The 16,449-nt window shown below is 35.5% G+C and overlaps 1 protein-coding gene across 4 annotated transcripts in view; it reads left to right on the top strand.

Moving 5' to 3' along the window:
- The window catches only part of HMGCLL1 (3-hydroxymethyl-3-methylglutaryl-CoA lyase like 1), a 255,407-nt gene that overhangs the window by 62,231 nt on the left and 176,727 nt on the right, over positions 1-16,449 (top strand). The window lies entirely within an intron of this gene.

The raw sequence follows: 16,449 nt of genomic DNA, 5'->3' as shown, positions 1-16,449 counted from the left end.
GGGAGCATTGAGTCAGCCAACATACATAAAATACGATGCCTTCTCCAGTTACCTCATTGGATAAATGTGAAAATAAAAAATGAGATGAAGAGGAATCGCCTTTGAAAAGAGAGCATATGCCACTGTAATGTTATCATTTGAAAGCTATATTTTACTTTGCATTTACTCTCAGTGGATTACAAAATGTAAATGGATGCAATTAAATTATTTGGCAAATTGCTACCTCTCTATGTAATCATTTGATAACAGGTACAGTCTAAAGTAGGAATTACAGCATTCTGTGAATCATTCACAACATTTTCATTGAATAATTCTTCTGGTGGAATCCCCTACCAGAGAAATTTCAAACCTTCTTTTCACTCTAAAATTTCAGTCGATGGGCCTCCCCGGTGGCGCAGCGGTTGAGCGCTGGGTTGAGAAGCTGCCCGCAGCCTCTGCAGCGCCGGTTCGATCCCCGGCTGCTCCCCCGCCACCAGAGGAGGGTCCCACATGGCGCGCAGACCTCTCCTGCCGCCCGCTGCTCCCCTCAGCAGTGTGCTTCGGTCCTTCTGCCTGCTCTGCTCCCCACTCTGGCTCTGGTGAATTCTCTCGCCCTCCCGCGCTTCTGACTGTACCCAGTGCATGTGTAACCAAACAGACAAACAAACAAACAAATAAATAAATAAAGCATGCCTCCTTTAAAAAAAAAATAAAAAAAAAAAAAATATAAAATTTCAGTCGATAGATATAAAGCAGATTTTATTACTCTAAGAAAAACCGTCTTGGGTGTTAGAAGTTTAACTTGCAATGGAGTAAATTTCTCCTTACAATTTCTTAGACTGTAAAGAGTATTTCATAGGACAAATTTTGTAAAGTCATATTCTTTGACTTTCCTGTTACCTGGACTTGATAACCTAATAAATTACAATTAGGTGACATTTGCTAACACTCAGAGTATATCTACCACAGTACCACCTCTTCCCCCCACTCTAACTATGTGCTAACTGCTATTGAGTCCAAGTGTATGAAGTAATAAATAGGCCCCGAGTGCCAAGCAAATGCAAGAACAGGCAAAGCTTTTTCCCTGCATATGGGAACCATCTCTTATGAATGTAACTTCAGTCAAGATAGGCAGTTTGAATGATTTCTACATTTGCTTTGTTAAGAAGCTTTTATTCTTAAAACCAATTTTTCACTTTTGGTTCTTGCATGAAAACCATGACAACTAAAACCTTTTGCAACAAGAATGTTAGTACACCATTTCAGGCATTTTTGAATGTATAGGGATTATTATAACTTTGCATTATTTCAGATGCTGTAAAGATTAGTCTCAACATTAGGTCCCCACATTGTCCCCGCACTGACATTATTAACTTTAGGCAAATGTGTAATAGTGAGGGAAATGTTTGAAATAGCCCAGGGAAAAAGGGTGAGGAAAAGGGAGAAATTTAGGCTACACTATTGCTATCAGCACTTCCTCAGTGCAAGGCTATTTAATAAACTTAGCTTTCACAGATTTTTAGTAGTGTTGAAATTTTCAAGAGTATGTGTTTGAATATCCACACTGTATTGCTATGCTGTTTCTCATAAAAGAGTAGGCAAAAAGAGAACTGAAGGAATATTTACTATTCCTCTCTCTTTGCTGTACAGTAGCTGAGATGTAGTACCTTGTTTTTTTTTGCTTATCTTTGCCTGTTTTTGTGTTGCACATTAACTGAGCATGAGAATATCTGTTTCTGTGATGTGCAGAATTGTGCTTGATGGTCATTAAAATTTGGAAATGAGTGGTGTTTGGTATTAACCAGCTGTGACCTTGAGTGATGAAATTCTAAAAATATGTAGTGTGCCTTCTCAAAAAGCATATGCCTTAAATATGTAGAAGTAATCAAACACATAAGACCAAGCTTCAGGCAAAATTGGCTGTAGGTGGCATGAGCTTTCATTTCTTGATTCCAAGAACTGCGATTCAGGAGCTGGAGAATTTGATATGTAAATGAAATTATTATTATATTACTAATAGTTTTCAAATATGTACTTCATTTTGTTCAGATATGATAAAGATTAGTACACACAGAGAATAATGATTAAGGGAGTATATCAATGAAAGGAGTCCCAAGGGTTTCAAAATAGGTGATGTGTGATAGGAGAAAGAGGCCAGTGCCATCATTATATACATTTCCTGCATAAATAAATTTACCACTCATTATTTCCTGTTGTTCCTCTTTTAAATGCCACAGGAGACTAGGATTCAAAGAATCACAATATCTTGTTATGACAGCCTTTACAAAAGAAATAGTCTTTAATATTATAGTCACTTAGTTTGAACATAGCCACTGACACTTGAAAAGATTCCTAATTTATTCCAAGAAAGATTAACTTTATTATTACAGGCAGTATTAGTATTAGAAAGAAAAGTGAATGTTTTCCTAGCATTTTTTCTTTTGCCTATGTATAAACATAGTTTATTCTTGAAACTTCCTGTAAATAGTTTCAGCACATTCTGTACTAATTCCAGTGATTAAGTTCTACCTTATGCCTAGTTTACATGGAACTGTTGATTTAAATACTTTGATCTGAAAGATTTATTTAGCATACTATGAAATGATGCAACGTAAAATACTTCTTAGGCATAAATAAATGTTTTTGTTTCTTCTTACAGAATGTATTGGCATGATTAGATTTTTGTCTTTTATGAAATTGTTTGAATGATGCTTTCAAATATTAACTCATGGATTTCTTCTTTTTTCCACTTCCAAAAAAATAGGGTCATTATGTCAACTCAGCAGATGTCAAATCTGAATTTCTCTTGCTACAATTGAAGCCTGTCTCCTTTTCCTCTTGGTTCACTGGAAAAGGAGAACAGCTGTTGGATATCACCCCCTTACAGTAATAAGTCCCTCTTTAACTTTTCCCTTTTCAGTTCATTTAAAACCTCCAAGCCCTGAATTTTTCCTCATAGGTCCTATTACCTTTGCTAAATTTTTTGGATGGAATCCTGTAGTTACATTAACTTTGCCCCACATGTATGGAACCCCAAAATGGGAAAAGTAGTCTTGGAAAGACCACAGTTCACTATAAAGGTACAGTTACCTATTTCATTTGCATACTACTGGGTTGTCAGAAGAGTCATGACGGATTTTTGCTTGAAAAACATAGAAAAATACATCATGACTTTTCCGACAACCCAGTAATTATGATAATACCATGGCATAAAGGTAAATATACTGATTCCATGTGATTCTTTTGTTGTTTTTATGATTTAGTCATTTTGTATTGTATATTGTTGAAATTATCTATTTTTATTACTTATGATTAAGTTAAATGTTTTCCAAATCCTTCATCCATTCATCTATTTTACATTTAATATTTCTTTTGTAAGTAGAAGTCAGAATGAGTCATGGAACTATCTTGCTTTTCTTTATATAATTTGACAACATCCTCTATTCACTAAAGTCCTTCTAGGAGTCAGGATATAAAAAGAATGGCATGCGGATAATAACTTGACAATGGTGACCTATATCTATGTCACTTTTCATGTACAAACACTGAAATTTTCAGACAACATTTGAAGCAATCTTCCTTTTTCTCAATTTCTGGATCTTATTCTTACTCTATTTGAATTTATAGGTGCCAACAGCTCTTTTTCCCCCTTTTAATTGTACTTGTAAGTTTTAATTATTTGTAGTAAGCACATGCATTTTGAGTTTTAACTTTGGCCTTAATATCTCTTAATATATGTGAATGTTTTGAGTGCTTTTTAATTTCAGTCTCTTCATCTCTAAAATGGTGAAACACCAAAATTAATTATGACATTCACAGTATGAAAGATATATATTTAAATACTTTGTAATAAACAGCAAGCATAACATAAATATTGTTACTAGAACTGTAATTATGTTATTATTTTTAATATTACTATTATCCTTCAAGTGACATCGCCACCAAAACAGAATTCCCAGTTTCAGATTACTCTGTCTAGCATATTATTAAATTTAGGCTTATTTTAACAATGATTGTCTTCCAACCCTATTTTTTTGTTATTTTTTTATTCTGTTAATGATGTTTGCTGTTTTCCCACAAGTTGTTTATTATTTGTATTTGTGTAGGTTTGAAACATTATTTCTTCCCTGAACACCCAGTTCTGTCCCCCAAAGCAATCAATATTATGTTTAGGCACTTCTCATTGCTAATCAAGAGTGTGTGCAGACAAACCACATCCACAATCACCTGCAAGTACATAATAATATATTTTTCACTTTCTTTTGCAGCTTTTCCAACTAACAATGTAACTTACAGCTCATTCCATATCAGTACATAGAGAATTTTCTCATTTATTTAATATTCATTGGAATGTTGTGTGATTATAAAAACAGTACCCTATTGATGTACTGTAGGCACCAAAAGAAGCTGGTCACTACTGTGGTACAACAACAAAAATCTCCACGTCACAGTTATTTTAAAGTCTTCTGTCTACAAGTCTATTACTAAGGAGTGTTGGAGTCTTCAGCTAAAATCTCCAATTATCCTGGCAGTTCTGGTTCTTTTTGCTTTATATTGAAGCTCTGTTGTTACGTACTTTCAAAAAGGTTTCTATTACTTCATAATAAATTGCCACAAATTTAGCAGTTTAAATCAACTTCCATTTATTTCTTCATAATTCTGTAGTCAGGAGTCCAGGACTCTACTGGGTTCAAAAGATCAAGGGCACTGAACAACACTCTCAGGTTTCAGATCTCTGAATTTTCCCATAGGCAGAAAATAATCCTGTGTTTAAAGGACACATGTAATTAGATTAGGCCCACTGGATAATTTCCTTTTTGATTACTTAAACTCAACAAATCATGTACATATCTTGTAAAGTAATATAGTCACAGGAGAGCGATTTTATCCTGTTCACAGGTTCTACCAACACTGAGGGGAAGGAGATTATGAAAAGATGAGCATCACTGAGAGTCACCCTTATTTATTTATTCATTCATTCATTCATTCATTCATTCATTTATACAAACACTGGGTACAGTCAGAAGCGCAGGAGCGTGAGAGAATTCACCAGAGCCAGAGCAGGGAACAGAACAGGCAGACTGACGAAGTACACTGCTGAGGGGAGCAGCGGGTGAGACAGGAGAGGTCTGCGCGCCATGTGGGATCCTCACTGGGGGCTTGTGTGCAGCTTCGCAGCCCAGTGCTTAACTGCTGCGCCAACAGGGAGGTCCTGAAAGTCATCCTTAGAATTCTGTTTACCAGACGTGAATACACATTTAAGACGGTTAGGTTATTTTGGGAAATTGACCCTTTTATTATTATGCAATGTTTCTTTTGCTCTGGTAATGTTCTGCTTTAATACTACTATGGTGCTCTTGTTTTCTGTAAGGTTTACAACATTTATTTTTAATCTACATTGATCATATTTGAAGTGAGTTTTTTGGGGTCAGCATATAGTTAGTTGGGTCTTTTTTATGTATTATGGTAATATCCATGTCAATTTGTCATCTCAATGTTTAGACCATTTACATTTAATTTATTTCCTATTTTTTCTGTTTCCCCTTTCCTGACTTCATTTGGGTTAGTTTGTGTTGACTGTATTTATTTGTATAGTTTTTAGTGGTTGTTTTAAGGATTATAAATGCACACAACTATTCACAGTCTATTAAGAATTAATATTTTGGGGCCTTCCTGGTGGTGCAAGGGGTTAAGCACCGCACTATGAAGCAGTCCACAGCCTTTGCAGCACGAGTTTGATCCCCGGCCGGCCAGGGAGCAACCCACATGGCACAGCAGACCTCTCCTGACTCGCCCACTGCTCCCCTCAGCAGTGTATTTCAGTCAGTCTGCCTGTTCTGTTCCCCATTCTGTCTCTGGTGAATCCTCTCACCCCCCTGCATCTCTGACCTGTACCCCAACTCTTGTATGCATAAATAAATAAATCTTTAAAAAAAAGAATTAATATTGGTCCACTTCAGTTGGTATATGGAAGCATTATAACCATATAGGTTTCTTTACTTTTTCTTCTTTATACTATGATGTCTTATCAGATTTACTTGCATGAAAAATCCTATCAGACAATTATATATTCTTTATTCTTTACTTTCAACCATAAAATGTTTGAAAAACCCTAAATGAAGTCACTGTACATTATTATTACTCAGACATTAACCATTTGTTATGCCTTTAATTTTGATGTTCCAAATTTATTTCTCATGTCATTGTTTTGTCTGAATGACTTTTATTAGCATTTTTATGAGCATATCTGCTAGTATTATCTTAGTTTTTCATCTGAAAGTGTCTTTATTTTGCCATCATCTCCGAAGGATATTTTTGCTGGACGTAAATTGTTCTTTTTTTCCCCACTCTCAAAGTATTTGTGCTACTGTTTCTGGACTTTATGGTTTCTGATTAGTCTATGGCCATTCAAATTTTTGTGCTTTTTTAATAATCTGTTGTATGTATGACCATTTTCCAGATTTTTCTTTGTATTTAGTTTTCACCAATGTTACTTGATATATATAAGTGTGTGAGTTTTTGGATTGTTTCTCTCTGAGTTTCACTGGGCTACCTAGATCTGTTGTACACTGAATGTAGGAAGTTATTAGTCTTTGTTTATGTTAATTCACATATTTTTCATTCTTTTTATTTAAGAGATTTATTTTTTTTTAATTGTAGCGGAACTGGGGTGTAGGCCAGAGGTATAGGGGGATGAGGATTCACCAGAGACAGTATAGGGAGCAGAACAGGCTGATCTATTGAAATACACTGCTGAGGGGAGCAGTGGGTGAGACAGGAGAGGTCTGCTGTGCCATGTGGGTTAGCTCCCTGGCCAGGGATCAAACTGATGTTGCAGGTCTGGCAATTGCTTGATAGTGCTGAGACTTAACCCCTTGTGCCACCAGGGAGGTCCCTGGTTTTAATATTTTATTTTTGTGTAAGCATTAACCTGTCTCGAGGTTTCTCTATATTATGCACAAGGATTTCTTCTATTTTTATTTTATTTTTATTTATTTTTAAAGATTTATTTTTATTTATTTATGCATACAAGAACTGGGGTGTAGGGCAGAGGTGTAGGGGGCAGGGCAAGACTGGAGAGGTCTGTTGCACCATGTGGGTTAGCTCCCTGGCCTGTGATTGAACTTATGGCACAGTGGCTGGTGATAGCTGGATAGTGCTGAGTCTTTAATCACGGAGGCCCTGTTTTTCATTCTTGTACTCTCTTCTTTCCTTCTGGAACCACAAAAGCATACTGTTAGACATTTATTTATTTATTTATTTATTTATTTACTTTTTGTCAATGCTCTCTTGAGCCTTTCTCCAATTAAATAAAAAACACTATATTTTAGGTTGGACTTCTACATTTATCTTTAAGTTCATAGACTATCATTTTCATTCTGATACTCAGTTCACCAAAATAAACAATTCTATTTTGGTTATTGTTTTCCTTTATAAAATTTCCATTTGGTTCGTCTTTGTATCTCTATATATTTGCTAACATTTTGTCTTTTAACATTTGTTTCAGGACTGTGATTACTTTTTAAAACATTTTTAAAGTATTTCAGTTCTGTATCATCTTTTCATTGATTTCTATGGGTTATCATTTATCAAGCAGTTTGTTTCTTTTCTTTGGATCTAAGTACTTTTGGATTTTATACTGGACATTACTGATATTAGTGGACTCTGAGTTACATTTAAATCTTATGGGAAAAGTTGGTACTTTTGGTCAACTTCTCTGCTATCTCCCTGGTACTTTCTGATTCCTAGGGATTCTCCTTTTTGGGTTTTTGGCCAGAAAATTTTCAATTTTGTTATTATACCATGTCTGGGTCAATGCAGTGAAAGACAAGGAGAGATTAATACACCCCTGGGTTTGTCCCCACCCTTTTAAATACACATCTCTACCCAATGGAGAAAAGATTTCCCTCTCTAGAGCTTTTGCCCTTCCGACTCCCATTGCTAGCTACTGTGGCTAATGTCATTGCTACAAAGGAATTGCCTGAGTGGTAGACATAAAAGAATATAGAAAAAGAATAAAGAAAGAAATAACACCTGAAGGTTTCCTATGCTCTTTCTGAGCTTCACCAATTTCCTTTCATACTGTTTGATCCAGTATTGCCCTGGAGCTGCATCTTCACTGCAGTAATGCCTTCTGGGTTTTTGACTGACTGCATTAGGTTCAGATCAGGGATGGCCAAAAGGAAAAAAAAAATTACAAATTCACCACAGGTTGGGTGGTACTTTGAATTCCAGTGTCTTTCTTTTACTCAGTTGTTGCTATTTCAACTTTTTGGAGTCCTCCAAGTGCCCATTCAATCTGTACAAGTTTTATCATTTGGGTGAGTGAGAGAGCAGGTGGCATATATTGGCTCTATTGAATCTAGATCCAGAACTGTAACTTGCAGTTCTTACCATCAGCAATGGAAGTTGACTCTGATAAAGAAAATTTTTTTTTTTTTTTTAAGGTTATTGAATAAACTACAGAATTGTTGAAAGTGTTGCAAAATTAGTCTGGGCCATGCTTTCCAAACGGTGCTGCTGATGCTGTCAGAAAACCTGCCTGATCAAAAAACAGCTTCCATAGCACTTACCAGAAACTCAGATGTTCCACACTGCCACTACTGCCATTGGGATTTCATCTTCAAATGGAGAATTTAAACCAGTGTTTATCTTAGCTTCAAATTCCTTTTTATTCATGTCACACACTTCTAAATCCAAGTCAATCCTACAGGAATGTGATTTATGCAAATCAAACCAAATGCCAATCAAGTCACATGACTATTTTCTTAACACTAAAGAAGGGAGTTCTATGGATTCTATACCTCATGGTAGGAAATCTCCTAAGCATAGCCAGGCTATTCAAAAAGTACTGGGCAGTGTGGAACTGTAACAAATGTCTGTTGATTTGGAGTTTATCATACAAGACACTATGAAATTTGATCTTGCTTTTATTTACTAATAATGTGAATTAATTATGGTAGTAAAAGTATTAGTTTGTTTTATATACCTAAAAGATTTAAACAAATTAACTGATTTTTTTTTTAATGCTTTTATTGTGAAACTGAGCATAGATAGATAAGGAAAATACCATGAAGATACTGGTGTCTGTGTTTGAACTTAGAATTCAAAATGCCTTATATGTTTCTGTTTTAGGATTCAATGCCACAAACAAACAAACAACAACAAAACATAAACTGAATTCTTGGCCTTGAAGTATTTACTTCTTAATGTACAGTAGTTAAGAGCACGTATCTGTACTATGATTTAAAAAAAAAAAAAGTGGGCCTCCCCGGTGGCGCAGTGGTTGAGTGCTGGGTTGCGAAGCTGCCCGCGGCCTCTGCGACGCCAGTTCCATCCCCGGCTGCTCCCCGGTCACCGGAGGAGGGTCCCACATGGCGCGCAGACCTCTCCTGCCGCCCGCTGCTCCCCTCAGCAGTGTACTTCGGTCCTTCTGCCTGCTCTGCTCCCTGCTCTGGCTCTGGTGAATTCTCTCACCCACCCGCGCTTCTGACTGTACCCAGTGCTTGTATAAACAAACAAACAAACAAATAAACAAATAAATAAATAAATAAATAAATAAATAAATCTTAAAAAAATAAAAATAATAAAAAAAAAAAGCACAGATTGAAGTAAAAACCTGCTCTGGACCTTTTCCATTCACTTAATAGCTGAGTAACCTTGGGCAAGTTACTTACTTCTCTGCATGCAAATTTTGTATCTAAGATGAGGATAAGAACATTAGTTCCAAACTCAGAATTACCAAGAGGATTAAACTAGGTAAATGAAAAGTTTTGTCCTAATCAATGTTCAGTAAAATTTAGTTATGATTATTATTACTGCCATTTTCTTTAATATCTTAATAAAATATATTTTTAATCTTCTAAGGCAATTAAAAAGTTCTTCAATGTTGAGTAAAATGAAACTGTCTCTACCATAGTGAATATTTTCTGCTTTATGATGCACTCTTGATAAGTGATTAGCAATTAAAATACTTAAATGTTAAACATGCCTACCTTCTTCTATGTGGTGTTCTTAGCTGGTAACTAATAGAAGGGAAGCCCATTTATGCTTATCTTTAAACAGAGGTGACAGTGTTAACTGACCTAACTGGGTTGTACTACTCTCGCAAAGAAAGTCAGACTCTGAACCATGGGAGTATTTTCACAACAGAAACCATTTTTTAGTGAGTGGCACCACCTTGGGCAGAGTTAGTATTCTAATAAAAACCTTCTTCCAAATGGTGAGTGAAGGAAGATTACATAGGGAAGGAAGGAATTCCAGAATGTGAGGCATGAAGAGGATTTCTTCATTCTCAGGTCAAGGAGGGCACCATGCAGTCTAGGGTTAGTCAGTCACAGGATTACCAATGACCTTTCTGAAATGCTTACTCTGGTCTACACTATCAGTTTAAAATAGCACTTGGCCCTAATGCATACATTGTGCAAAAATGAAAAAATGATGTAAGAATTAAATAAAATAGATATTCTTGAGGAAAAAATAAAAAAAAATAAGTAAAATGGTACTAGGGTGCTCATTAGGCACTGATGTTCTCACTATCCTCAAAAGGAACAAAATATCTCCTTAAGCATTGAGAAACCCATTACATGGACCTGAGGAATGTGGTACAGTACATTAAACTGCCTGGTTAAATACAAAGTAAGGAGTCATATCATGGTCTTTGGCTCAGGCCTGAACACAATAATCCTCTTCAAAGTTAAGAAGGCAGAGCAAAGGGCAAAGGAAACTTAACTCATGATTTTTATAAACTAGTCTGTGTAAGCTCATGATATACAGAAGTCCAAACTTTAAAAAAAAATGTGTTTCTTGGCTTTCCATGTATAATGTTAAAAAAGAGACCCAACTGCAGTGTCTTTTAGTACTCTCCTCTATGTCTGTTTAAGGGGTGTTCCACACAGTTTTGGCAGATAATGTTTCCAAAAAATTTGAAATGTTTAACTGGTGTAGCTTTCTACACTGGCTGCTACCCATGCAGTAGGATTTGTTTCCTTTTGGTATAAATCAAACATTTAAGATGATAGCTCAGAGAAAATAATTTGAGTTTTATTGCTTTGGAAGGAATATCTGTGTGAGTCCTTCATGCTTCATTAGTTAGAAAATATTAAAGTAAAATGAATGAGCCCTTCTATGAATCTATGATAATCTGTGGCCTCCCATAATAAAAAAATAAAAACTCTAATCTTTACAAGGCTTTAACATGTAATATTAGCTGTAATAACATGTAAGATTTTTCCTCTCACATGGCAAGGAGTAAGAAAAGAGAATGTAACTGTTTTTGCTTAAAGTCTTAGAAAAAGTACCTACCCTGACTAACTCAGGAACTTCACAAAGTGCAATAACTGATCTCTAATACTTTGAGTGGATAAAAATGTGGTTTTCTGTGACGAGCATAGAGGGTTAACTTATTATTGAGTATCCTGTGGATTAAATCTTGAAATGGAGCCTATTCATGGCATTTTGCACAGTTTTCAGTTAATGCTATTTTTCGGCCCTATTTGTAAAAATTACTTGCATGGCTAGGTCATGTTGGTTCCATTACTTTTTAGCATACAATTGGGACTTAAGAGTATACTCTTGATTCAGAACCAAAAAGGAGGCTTTATAAACGTGTGTTCTGTAGGGGGAAACTTGTGAGTTGCAAAGTTATGAGCATAGGAATTCCTTTCCTCTGCCTCTCTGTGTTACTTCATTCTTTGAAGCTTATGTTCTCGTCAACGGAGCAGTAGTTTCTCATGTGGTTATTGTGAAGTAATGTGGCCTTTCCTATTTATTGTCTAACAATTTGCCAGTTTGTCCAGCTCCATATGATAGTATTATGTTATTTTAATAAAATATCATTTAAAACTCAGAAAATAAACATTTTGATTAAGTGTTTCATCTTTTTACATTGAGAAATTATAGAATCTACTACATGGAGGATTTTTAACCGTGATTTTAAACAATTTCCTCATAAAATTTGTTCAGTTAACACAATGATCTTTTGTACCACAGCTGAGATTTGAAATAGATGACTTTGTAGTAATATTTTAATTCCAGTTAAAAACCCAAGAGCATTTCCCAACAAGAATAAAAGGAAAGGTTTGGAGATGGCCTTGGATGAAGAAGCAATTTCTACAGCTGCAAAGTTGTCATGTAGGGGAAGAAGGCAGATAATGTGCTAGTGAAATTATCAAGAGAGGGGGCACCACTTATTTCAGCATTGAAATCTCCTCCTCAATCTCGAATTCCCTAGTCAACTATAATCTGACTGACATTTCCCTGTCCAAACATAAAGGAACAGCCTAATTAAGAAAATGTGTGTACTCAAAAATTATCTTAGGATTGCTGTGATGAATGAAAACTTGTAAGTGACTCAACAAGGGAGTGTATTCTTACTTCATGTCACACCCTCTTTGGGAACAAATCACATTACCTAACTTGATTATCCAGCATACACTGAAGATTCTGTTTTAAAAGATAGTTGTCTAGTGCCAAAAATAAAACCAAAAAACATTTTAAAAATTGGTCATGAAAGCAAAATTAAAACATGTTTTCCATGATTGAGGTATGTCTTCCTTTTAACATAGGTATTTAAAAATATGTAATAGGCAGCTTCTAAGGAGCCCCCGATGATTCCCATTCCTTATAGTCACACTAATATAATCCCCTCCCTTTGAGAATGCTTTGAATATGTTAACTCAGTTCTAAAAAATTGTACATGTTAGAGGTGATAGAATGTCACTGAGTTTATCTTCCTTTCTCTCCCCCTCTCCCCCCACCCCTTCCTAACCCTCTCCTCCCCCCAACCCCTGGACTCTTTCTCTTTCTTCCTCACCCTTCCTCTCTCCAGCCCTCTGATAGATCACTCTGGAAGAGGCCAGCTGCTTTGCAGTGAAAGTTGTTATGTGTGTGATGAAGCCAACATAGCCATGATCAGAGGGCTGTCAACAACTATGTGAACAGGCTTGGAAGTGGATGCTTTAGCTCTCATAAAGCTTTGAGATGACTATAACCTGACTAACAGTTTGAACTCATCTCTCAAGGGACCTTGAGCCAAAGACATTCAACTAAGCCTCATCCAGATTCCTGACCCACAGAAATTGTTAAATAAATGTTTATTGCTTTAAGACCTTAAATTTTGGGATAATTTGTTACATTAGATAGCAAAATCAAAGTACTAAAGCTGATTATCTAAAAATATAACGTTCACTTTATATATGTAGTTTTAATAGTGTGTTCACTAATGCTAATAGTATTACAACATTAACATACATTTACTAATTTAACATAATATTCATTGTTGATACAGTTATTACTGATAGTAATTTACTATGCAGTGATAAATTCATTCATGTCTGCATATATTTGAAAAGTAAATTTCTCTATCTTCTATGCTCCCCATTCTCTAGAGCTCTTTCCTAAAGGAAACAAATTACTCTTTTATATCTATCTAGAGATAGCCAATACATATTAAAATAGAGACGGTGATGCATCTTTAAATTTACACAGTAGTCATCCACAACTATTACATATACTGCTTTTTAATTTATTGACATGTTTTGGAATCAAGTTATTACATGCCTTATAGTTTATAATGGCTACATACCATAATTTATTCATCAAATTCCCAAATAAAGAACATACTGAGTTATAATTATCATAATAAATAATATTTATTTGTGTTATGCTATCACAAATAATGCTAAAATTAATGTTTTATATCTATATCTGTTGGATAACTAAAAAAATAGAATTGCCTTGTTTAAAGAATTTTTGAATTTGATAGATACCTAGTTTTCTGTTATGAACTTTATTGTGATTTCCATGTCCCCCCAACAATGTGGGACAGGACTTCTTTCTCTACACTTGCACTAACATGGCCCTCAAACTTGTATACCTTTGTCAATCTCAAAGTTGAAATGAACAAATATATCCTCTTCCCTTAATGCTTGTTATCGCTAATGTTAGTTAGAAGTGAGGTAGAACATTTAAAAAGCCCTTTGGGGCCTCCCCGGTGGCTCAGCGGTTGAGCGCTGGGTTGTGAAGCTGCCTGCAGCCTCTGCAGCGCCGGTTTGAGTTTGATCCCCGGCTGCTCCCCGGCCACCAGAGGAGGGTCCCACATGGCGCGCAGACCTCTCCTGCCGCCCTCTGCTCCCCTCAGCAGTGTACTTTGTCACTCTGTCTGTTCTACTGTCCGCTCTGGCTCTGGTGAATTCTCCCACCCTCCCATGCCTCTGACTGTACCCAGTGCTTGTATAAATAAAAAAAATAAAATAAATCTTTTAAAAAAATAAATTAAAAATAAAATAAAAAGCCCTTTGTATTTTTTTGCTCATCATCTGTGTATTCATTATTCTTGCCCTTTGCCCATTTTTTAAAATGGAGTTTGTGATCTCTTTCTTTGTAATTTATGGAAGTATTTCATACATATAAGGTAATTAAACTTTTTTAATTTTTTTATTCCCCATACAATTGCACCCCCCTTATTTTGACCTCAATCCCCTCCTTTCCCCGCCCCCCCCCATCCATAGTGTGTCTCTGGTTTATAGTTGTTTGTTGATTTTGATTTTTTTTTTCTTATAGTTATTCTTTTTCCTGGTAATTAAACTTTTGTCTATTATATCTATTCAAATTTTTTGCCCTGTTTGACCATCTGTTTTTATACTTTGTTTCAGGGCCTGTGGGCATAGAGTATTGAGGGAATAGGACTAGTCTTCAAAATTTGATGAATGGGGTGTAAGTACACTTTGGTAACAGTGTTTACTATACACCACCTACAAAATGTCAACAAAAGGGTATATGGATGAGTAGCGATTGGTTGCATTCCTTTAGCAATATCACTGTGTTAAGGCTTAGGAAAGATTTCATGCAAGTGCTTTAGTTAGTGTTTAATTTTAAATAACAACTACAGCCATAATAATGACAAAACTGTTCAGCAGATAAAGGAGGCAAGGGAGCAACTGAGAACACTTGGGTAAAGCAAAAAAAAAAAAAGGAAAAAAAGCAAAGTCAGAGAGTATGAAATGTACCTTACTTTATGCCTGACTTTCTGAAATTACAAACAGTTCTGAGAGAGAGAGAGAATAAATTTAGGTTTTCAGTCTTGAATGTCTTTGGGATTGTAGTTGTGATATCATATAATTAAACTTAATTACTACTTACTAAATACTTGTTGCTTATTAAATATTTGTTCGTTATGTATGGGTGTCAGGTGCATAAATTTAATTCACTAACCAATAGTTCAGTTGACTCCTTCCTGATTTCAGGAGGATGTGGTGTGGATGAAAACTGTAAAGGAAACATTTATTTTGGAAGTTTAATTGCCCCGTCTGTGCAATTGGGCACCATAATACCCTGTGAAAGGATTGTTTGGATTGCTAATTTTGCATCACTCTGGCATGTGGTCAGCGAAGGGCATTTTCAAAATGGAAAGGAAGATTAGTAGCTACTTGATTTGCATCTACATTATGACCTGTCACTTTTAGGGGCAAATGCTTTGGTAACTTTATGCTTAGAGAGCATTGCAATTTATCTCTCAAATATGCCAGGAAGGAATTATCTAGAGCCCTATGCAACATAAAATGAAGAATGGCAATACCTGTCTGTGGAAATCAGGATAATTCACTGCTATATAGGGAAATCAATACCTCAGAAAAATGTGAAACATTTAAATATGTTGTCAGTCAGTGAAAAATTATAGTTCATGTACCCCTTTAGTAGAAAAGGGAAAGATATGATATATATCTAAGAGGTCTGGAAAAATCACCTACTTCTAATTATATTTCCTTCCCTCTTCAGTTACTTGACAACTAGCAATTAAGCAGTTACACCAATTATTACTTTTTAGCATTCATTTTGACATCTATGACAATGTTTTTGAGTCTATATCTATAGAGTGTATTGCCCCATGAGAGAGGAAGGGAGAAAAAGAGAGAGGAAAAGCACCACAACTAAAGTTGAAGTTCCAATGAGATAGTAAGTTGAACATTCCACTGTTGGATCTAGGCTAGAGACCGTGGCTAGATTATTTGGTAGTTATTAGCATATACATAGGAAAGGAAATCAAGAGGATATATGAGATTAACTGAGAAGATTAAGAAGAAATGATATCTAGAACTGAACTAACAGAAAATCTTAAGGGATAACCAACATATTACATAACCAGTGAAAGATTAAAACTGAAGTTAAGTTATTACAGGGTGAAGATATAGGAATTACTGGTTATGAAAAGAAGGAATTGTTAATAATGCCAAGTGCTAGTGAGCCATCATCTAAGACAATTGAAAGTAATTCAATAATTTCACAAAAACCAATTGATGTTTTTGCCAAGAGCTTATTGTGGGTAATTATTGTAAGTCTTGAAGTGTAGGCAACACAGGTTTCAGTGAATCCATGAAGTAATAGGAGTAATTACGTGGGAAAAAGGTCAGTATGTATATTTTTAATATGGCAGGGTAGTATTTGTAAGGGATCTTCAAATATAAGGTGGAA

The sequence above is a fragment of the Talpa occidentalis genome, unplaced genomic scaffold (assembly GCF_014898055.3).
Source record: "Talpa occidentalis isolate TD23 unplaced genomic scaffold, MPIMG_talOcc4v2.1 talOcc4.2, whole genome shotgun sequence".
Taxonomy (NCBI): domain Eukaryota; kingdom Metazoa; phylum Chordata; class Mammalia; order Eulipotyphla; family Talpidae; genus Talpa; species Talpa occidentalis.
This window is presented reverse-complemented; position numbering and strand designations above follow the sequence as displayed.